Raw genomic sequence first — 9,509 nt, forward strand, 5'->3', positions numbered from 1 at the left:
TATATTTGTTTCAGATCAGTTATAAGCCAGCCTTTCTCAAACATTTGACCATGAACCCACAGTTGAAAGAAAAAAGAAAACCTTTATAAATAATGCTGAAATGAATATTTGTGCATAAAGCTTTCCCCATTCCCTAATTATATCCTTAGGCTGGTTTTTCAGAAGCAATGTCACTGGCTAAAAGTATGAGAAAGTGCTTCGGTTTCTTAATATATAATACAAAATTACAATATAAACTTCAGAAATTTTTTAAAATTGGAAAGCCTACATTGTTTTTGGAAGGCAAAGACTATACTTATCACTAGAATTCTTCATTGGAAAGACAAAGTCACAAATGAAACATAGGTAGTAATAATGTTGACCATACTTGTATGTGTTGGCAAATACATCTTGTTTAATAGAGAAAATTAGTCAGATGCTCATTTCATGAACTGATGACATCCACGTTTTTTTGTGAGGACCCAGAGCATATATGCATCAGATCTTGTAAGGATTGTTTAGGGAACACACTAGGAGTGCAAGCGCTGCTTCTAAGGAGGCTATTTTTAAATATTCAGGATTAGAAAGAATCTCTACAAGCTACCTCCAATATGATTATAAATTCTGAGAAAATGGTGGTGCCTTTTAAAATGTTTGTACAGTGGGTTGCTGCAATGCTTTTCCATTTGTGTATGTATTTTTAGAATAACTTTTCATAGGTCCTCTAAACAGTAAGTATTTTTAAGGGAAGAGCTTTTCTAGCTCAATAATTCTCTGTAAATGGTATACACAAAGGTCATTTGAAGATATTTATTCTCTTAGGCCTATCGATTCCATTTAATTCCATTGACTATGAGGTTTGGTAGCTGGTTTGGAAGCATAGTCAAGAACATGAGGATTGGCTTCCCTAGAATTTAATAGTTAAAAATGGCACATCAAAGACTTGGAGTGAAATTTTTGCTTCATTGTTCAAGGTATAAAGCAGAAATGAAGAGATAACATACTGGGCTTTCCTTTTTGCTTTGTAAAGAAGATATTCTCTGTGTAAACCTCTACTCTTCCATTATAAAGAGGCTATGGCAATTGTATGATATCTATACCTTGATCCTTCTGTCCAGTGTGAAAGAGAATTACTTCAGCCCTGATATGGTTTGGCTCTTTGTTCCCATCCAAATTTTCCGTTGAATTGTAATCCCCAGTGCTGGGGAAGGGACCTGCTGGGAGGTGATTGGATCATGGAGGTGGTTTCCCCTTGCCTTTCTTGTGACAGTGAGTGAGTTCTCATGAGATCTGATGCTTTAAAAGTGTGGCACTTCCCCCTTCTCTCTCTCTCTCTCTCTCTCTCCTACTCTGTAATGGGAAGATATGCTTGCTTCCCCTTCACCTTCTGCCATGATTATAAGTTTCCTGAGGCCTCCCAGTCATGCTTCCTGTTAAGTCTGCAGAACTGTGAGTCAATTAAATCTCTTTTCTTCATAAATTACCCATTCTCAGGTAGTTTTTTGTAGCACTGTGAAAATGGACTAATGCAAGCCCCTAGCAGAAAATAACTCATATAGTCCCGAGAATACATAAGATATTCAATTCTTCTCTAATATATTGTGTTTTTTCCTTTTTCTGGGGATAACTAAGAATGAAGGATTTTTTTTCCTGTTTTTCCCTCCACACTATGCAATGACCATTACAAACCTTGCTATTTTTTTGAGTTCTACATGCAAGATAAATCAGTATAAAGTAAGTAAAGTGGGAATGAGTCATCACATGAACACCATAATGGTTAATTTTATGTATCAACTTGGCTGGGCAATAGGGCCCATATATTTGGTCAAATATTATTCTGGATGATTCTATGTGTTTTTGGATGAAATTTGCATTTAAGTGAGTGGACTTTGAGTAAAGTAGATTGCCTCATCTAATTGATTGAAGGCCTGAATAGAACAAGAGGCTGAGGCTGACCATACCCCCGCTTTCAGCAAGAGGAAATTCTCTAGCAGACTGCAAACTTCCTTTGCAACATCAGTTCTACCTGGTTTCCTAGCAGACTGCCTTTGGACTCAACTGCTGCTCTTTCCTGAATCTCCATACTGTCAAACTCACATCAGATTTTGGACTTGCCAAGCCTCCATGATCACATGAACCAATTCCTTAAAATCCATTGATATATACACACAAACATATTCTATTGGTTGTTTCTCTGGAGAACACAAATATGGACACTGTCCATATCATCCCTATTATTCATTCTTTTTTTTTCTCTATTTGATCATAAGGGAAAAAGAAGGATTTAAATACAACACTGGTAGCTCTCACATTGATGTGTGGAACTGAGACCTCTTCTTGAGTTTTTCGTAGGTGGGTACACACTTCCACCTAGCTTTCATGTTGAAAATTCAAACTCATCATGTTCCAAGCTTAACTCATCATCTTCTTGCCTGATCCTACTCCTCGTTTTCCTTCTCTTAATGGTTCATGGCATCACCACTTATCCACATATTCAAGGTAAAAAACTGAGATGGCCTAGGCTCTTTCGTCACTTCTTTGCCCATTATATTTACCTTTTCCAGGAAAATATTTATTGGGTTCCTAACATGTGCTAGGCTATTTTATACTTGGTGGTGGTAGGGAGGGGCAGTGCTGTCAATTCAACATTCTTAATATTTTACAAATCCGTCCTTTTTCTTTGCCTTCTACTCTGCTGTAGTTTGAGTCCTTTAGCATGTCTCCTTTGCACTGCTGTCTCAGGCATTGCTTCCATCTCTCTCATACCTTAGTCACTTGTACATCATTTTCATCAGTTTGCCCTAGCTGCCTACCTCTTGTCCCTCTGACTGGCCTGATTTTTGCCATATGTTATATTGTTTTCTTTTTTTGCCTTATTTCATATTATTTTCTTAATAGTGTTATTTAAAATGGCTTACTTTTAAAAATCAAGTAAGTTTATTTAACAAGGAAACTTTTATTTTAGATGTAGGGGGCACATCTGCTGGTTTGCTACCTGGCCATATTGCATGATGCTGAGGTTTGGGGTACAAATGAGCCCATCGCCCTGGTAGTGAGCATAGTACCCAATAGTTTTTCAATCTTTGCCTTCTCCCTCCCACTCCCCAGTAGTCCCCGGTTTCTATTGTTGCTGTCTTTATATCCATGAGTACCCAGTGTTTAGCTCCCACTTACAAGCGAGAACACACAGTATATGGTTTTCTGTTTCTGTGTTAATTTGCTTGGGATAATGGCCTCTAGCTACGTCCATGTTATTGGAAAGGACATGCTTTCATTATTTTTTTTTATTTTTATTTTTTCCCAAGACAAAGTCTCACTCTGTTGCCCGGGCTGGAGTGCAGTGGTGCTATCTTGGCTCACTGCAACATCCACCTCCTGGGCTCAAGCATTTCTCCTGCCTCAGCCTCCCTAGTAGCTGGGATTATAGGCATGCGCCACCACGCCCGGCTAATTTTTGTATTTTTAGTAGAGACGGGACTTCACCATGTTGGCCAGACTGGTCTCGAACTCCTGACCTCCAGTGATCCACCTGCCTTGGCCTCCCAAGCTCTCATTCTTTATTGTGATTTCGTAGTTCCATGGTATATATATGTACCACATTTTCTGTATTCACTCTACTGTTAATAGGCACCTAGATTGATTCCATGTCTTTGCTATTGTGGATAGTGTTGTGATGAACTTGTGAGGGCATGTGTCTTTTTGGTAGAAAGATTTGGTTTCTTTTGGATACATACCCGGTAATGAGATTGCTGGATTTAATAGTAGTTCTAAGTTCTTTGAAGAATCTCCAAACTGCTCTCCACAATGGCTGAATGAATTTACATTCCCACCAGCAGTGTATAAGCATTCCCTTTTCTCCACAGCCTCACCAGCAGCTGTTGATTTTTTGACTTTTTAATAATAGCCATTCTGACTCATGTGAAATATCTCATTGTGGTTTTGATTTACATTTATCTGACAATTAGTGATGAGCATTTTTAATGTTTTTTTGGGGGGGCCACTTGTATGTCTTCTTTTGAGAAGTATCTGTTCATGTCTTTTTGCCTTTTCTTTAATGGGGTTGTTTGTTTTCTGCTTGTTCAGTTGCTTAAGTTCCTTATAGATTCTGGATACTAGACCTTTGTCAGATGCGTAGTTTGAGAATATTTTCTCCTATTCTGTAGGTTGTCTGTTTACTGTGTTGACAGTTTATTTTGCTGTGCAGAAGATCTTTGGTTTAATTAGGTCCCAAATGTCAATTTTTGTTTTTGTTGCAATTGCTTTTGAGGACTTAGTCATAAATTCTTTCCCAAGGCTGATGCCCAGAATAGTGTTTCCTAGATTTTCTTCTACGACTCTTATAGTTTGAGGTCTTAAATTTAAATCTTTAATCCATCTTGAGTTCATTTTTAATATAGTGAATTGTAGGGGTCTAGTTTCATTCTTCTTCATATGGCCAGCCAGTTATCCCAGCACCATTTGTTGAATAGGGTGTTGTTTCCCCATTGCTTATTTTTGTTGACTTCATTGAACATCAACAAAGTTGGTTGTAGGTGTGTAGCTTCATTTCTGGGCTCTCTATTCTGTTCCATTGGTCTATGTATCTGTTTTTATACTAATACCATGATATAAAAACCTGTGCCATGCTGTTTTTGTTACTGCAGGCTTATAGTATAGTTTGAAGTCAGGTAATGTTGTTCCTCAGCTTTGTTCTTTTTGCTTAGGTTTGCTTTGGATATTCGGTCTCTTTTTTGGTTCCATATGAATTTTAGAATAGTTTTTTTTAGTTCTGTGAAAAATGACACTGATAGTTTGATAGGAATAGCATTGAATCTGTAGATTGCTTTGGGCAGTATGGCTATTTTAACAATATTGATTCTTTCAAACCATGAGCATAGAATGATTTTTCATTTGTTTGTGTCATCTGTGATACCTTTTAGCAGTGTTTTATAGTTCTACTTATAGAGATCTTTCACCTCCTTAACAAGGAAACTTTAATTTACTATCATAAATGAAATTACTTGCCATAAATGGAAGGTAACAATAAAGAAAATACTACTACCTAAAAATAATTATTAACATTTACTAACTGCTTTTCTTTGGCCAGGCCGTTCTAAGAATTAATTCATTTGTCTTTGAAACTATCTTATGAGGAAGATACCACTTTTATGAGCCCCATCTCACCATTATGGAAACTGGGGCACAGAATGGGAATAACTTATTCAAGGTCAATTACAAGTAGTAGAGCAGGGACTTTAAGTGGCCTGATGCCACCACCTCCACTCAACATATGTTTTTTCCTTTATATAAGAAAAAGATTGAAAGATAGTACATAAACAACCACTTTTTTTACTGCAGGATTCTACATTGTCTAATGCCCAAACCACATATCACTTAAAATCATTTCAATTTCCAAGATATTGGGAAATACTTTTCTATTTAATCCTCCCTAAACCTCCAGAGATTTTTTTTTTTTGTTTAATCTAAACTTGTTCAATATCCTCCCCTGCTTACAGTCTGTAAATAATCCCTTTAAACTGTGAGATCAAGTTAGGAATTCTTTGCTGGCACAAAAGGCCCTTTATGATCAAGTTCCTGCCTTGTGATAAGAGTCTTCCCTTGCTGTTCTGCCATGGAGCTGGATAACATGCTCACAGTCCCAGGACTATGCCATGTTCTTTTACTTTGTCTTGCTTTTTCACATGCTATTTCTTGTTCTTGGGACAATTTCATTTTCCATTCACTTTGGGAACTTCTCTTCATTCTTTAAACTTCAGCATAAATATCATGTCTCAATAAATGTTTCTTTGATTCTCAAAGATAGTCTCTCTGAGCTCTTAAAACTGCTTATATTTCTCTCTTCTAATACATAGTATATTATATCAATTAGTTTGAATGCCCCTTTTCTTGCTTACCATGAATTTTTTTGATAACAGGGGGCAGTTTCATATTTATCTTTATAAGCCTAGCACAGTGCCTGGAATGAACTAGTTATTTCAGTACATGTCGAGTGGCTTACATGGCTGTGCCATGTGACATACCCAGACATAAATTACTTTCATTCAGACAGAATTCTACAAGAAGTGCTGCTTACTAAGTTTTCCTCCCAATTGACTACCAGGATCTTGACTCTAGTGACTGGGTAAAATCCACTTGCCACCTGTATATTAAAACATTTTGAATGAATGAATGCCTGCTTGATTTTCTGAATGAATGAATGAATGGTGTAAGTTTAGACACTCAGGATGTTATGAATGAAGTAAATGTATTACTATGCAGCAAGTAGACTGTATCTGACTACTAAAAAATATTTATTGAGCACCTAATAGAAGCCAGGCACCAAAATGCTATGATGACAAAATACCTATCTTGGTTTTATGGATCTTACAATCTAGTGAGGGATACCAGCAATTAGCAAGAACTACAGTCCAGTGAGCTAAATGCTATGATGGAGGAAGAAGGAAATGTCATAGAGGCATATAGCAAGGCTTGCATTTCAACCTGAGAAAGTCCACATAAACTTTTCCATGGAAATAACATCTGTGCTTGGATCTAAAGGAGGAATGGAATTCAGCTAGGGGAAGATATATAAGGCTAGGATTGTTCTTAACAGAGGGTATGCTCTCTATGATAACGAGCGTGTTACTGTTTAAGGATCTAAGAAAAAAAGTGTTTTATGATTCAAGGCAGGAGCAGGTTTGGAAATCCTGGATCAGGGACCTGCAGAAGTTGGGGGAGAAATGAGGCTGAAGAGTAAGAAAAGCCAGATCATACACAGCTTTATAAGACGGAATTTTGATTCATTGTTGAAGTCATTCCTGGACCTGTCTACATGGAGTGAATTTCTACAATAAGGCAAGGTATAATGAGCTAAAGTCTTTGATGCAAGCCATTTTGCCTGTTTAAGTTCAAAAGTCTGGGTGCCAATTAAGAGGGACTGGTGAGATTTGATAATTCTTAGCTATTTCTTTTACTATTACCACCACTCTACTGCTGTCATCATCTAGGCAAAATGTACAGAAACAGAAGTACTAGCATTTGGCAGAAGTACCAGAATTTGATAGAAAATTCGAGGCAGAATCTTTTTTTTTTTTGAGATGGAGTCTTGCTCTGTCGCCCAGGCTGGAGTGCAGTGGCGCGGTGTCGGCTCACTGCCAGCTCTGCCTCCCGGGTTCACGCCATTCTCCTGCTTCAGCCTCCCAAGTAGCTGGGACTACAGGCACCCGCCACCATGCCTGGGAATTTTTTTTGTTATGTTTTTTGTTATTTTTATTTATTTATTTTTGTTTTTAGTAGAGACAGGGTTTCACCATGTTATCCAGGATGGTCTCGATCTCCTGACCTCGTGATCCACTCCCCTCGGCCTCCCAGAGTGCTGGGATTACAGGCGTGAGCCACTACGCCCGGCCTCGAGGTAGAATCTTAATGACAGAAGTGAGAGCATCCAAAATGCTGTGCAGGTTTCTAGCACAGGCATCCTGGTGGACGGTGATGCTATTCACGTAAGGGAACAGACCAGGACAAAGGAACATGACTTTACCATTTGACATTTTGAGTTCAAGGCACCTAGGGCATATCCAATAGTTGATGAAAGAAGGGAATCAAATTCATTTTCTCTCTCTCTGTCTCTCTTTCTCTCTCTCTCTCTCCCCCTCTCTTTTTTTCATAGGAAGTCACTTTTTCCTTTGAGTGGAGGTGAAATATATCCCCCGTTGTGCAGAAAGAACAAAATGACATTTTATGTAACAAGGTTAAACCTTCCCAAGCCAAAAGCAGCTTAGAACATTACTATTTAATTACCCTCTCCTGAATACCATTTGGATTTCATGAAAATTTATTGGGGCACTGTGCTATTCCTTTGCAAAGTACCTAGGAAAGGCTATACAATGCTAAACATAAACTGTAGAATAGCAATGAATTTGAGAAAAAATTAAAGTTTTTATTAAAATAGGAAAATGGACAGGTATTGGTTATTTTGAAATTAATTGCAAAATACTAATCAAAATTTAATTTTAATTTCTACACTTCTTCTTAGCCAAAAGACCGAGAAGCTATTGAATTAAACTAAATTAAATTTAAATTTTAAATCAAATTTAATTTATTTGAGTGTCTTTTTTATTTCTTGGAGTGAACTAAATAATTTGGCTACTATTTTAATGCAAGATTATATTTTCATTATAAGTAAAATATACGCATTTGGATCATGTACTGTTAGTGTCAAGATAAAACTAATTCTTTGTCATTCATCTGAGATTTGAGTTTTGCTTGCAAAAACTTTGGGGAAGATGTGGAGGAGGAAATTCAATTGTTGATGAATGTTAAGCTCCCCACTTTTAAACCTATCATTTGCTTAGAATATGAGTTAGTAGACATGTTTTGAGGAAATGGCTACCTTCAGGAAGGCATCTTACCATGGAAGGGGGCAGGATTGGTGAGATGGATAAAGAGTTAGGACGGTGATATCTGATTTTTATAGTTCATCATTTTAGACAAATTCTCCCCTAATTTCAAATTTATACAACATTAGACTTGAAACAGGGCATTTTGGCCAAGTCCTTAATGTTACATTGTTATACAGCTGAAGACCTGAGAGGTAAATTGACTGGTCTAAGCTAACTTAACTAATTAATAGCTTGTCCTGCAATAAAATTCACGCCCCTTGGCTGCTAATCCCATTTTTTTCCTCAACATTGTAATTGGATAAAAATCTGTCCTAGTGCCTTGAAGTTTGAGTATCTTAAAAATTAGAAATTGACTTGGACCAATAGAGTGTATGCCTAATCAAATCCATAATGCTATAGAAATGCTTTTAGACTTAGTTCTTCCACTAGCTACACAAATTCGCACAATTAACTTCATAGGACCTCAGTTTCTTATACAGTGACTAAGGGCTTTGGATTAGATGATATTTAAAACACTCTAGTTCTCTAAGTTCCCTTTCTAAAGACTCTGGAAATTTACAAGAAATAAGTCTTTTTCACAGTAGTAATAGAATCATCTTCCTATAAATTTTACTTTTCATATATGTAAACTATGCGCAGGGCATAAGTAAGATTTAACCATTTTGAAAGATGCGATTACCATGGTTATGGCTAGATTTCTATCTTTGTAGTACCCTCCCTGTGGATCCAATTTGAGAGATGGACACAGAGGAAAGCAAAGGAAGAGCTACTCCATCTTTCTCTCTTCCTGCACCCCGTAGTTCAAAAATTATCCCTGGCCTTTCAAAATGTATACAGAAGAAAAAAAAAACAGAACATTTAAAAATATATAGTTATATATAGCTCTTTGGTTCTGATTTCATTGTTTCTTCAAACTCTGCACATTTTATTCTGGGGACTTTATTCACACACATGTAATTACCTGAGCTAAGCAATTTTTCATACTTTTCAAGGCTCTTGCATTATTGCACCTGTACGACGACAGCTTTATAATTCAGTAGTAATTGAACAGCAATTATTTTCCATGATGCATGTACATTTTTATATCAGATTGTTGGCAGATATTCTTTATGATGTCGTTTTCACTAATGAGGAAATTAGAGTAAGTTA

Source organism: Hylobates moloch, unplaced genomic scaffold (assembly GCF_009828535.3).
Source record: "Hylobates moloch isolate HMO894 unplaced genomic scaffold, HMol_V3 SCAFFOLD_8, whole genome shotgun sequence".
Taxonomy (NCBI): domain Eukaryota; kingdom Metazoa; phylum Chordata; class Mammalia; order Primates; family Hylobatidae; genus Hylobates; species Hylobates moloch.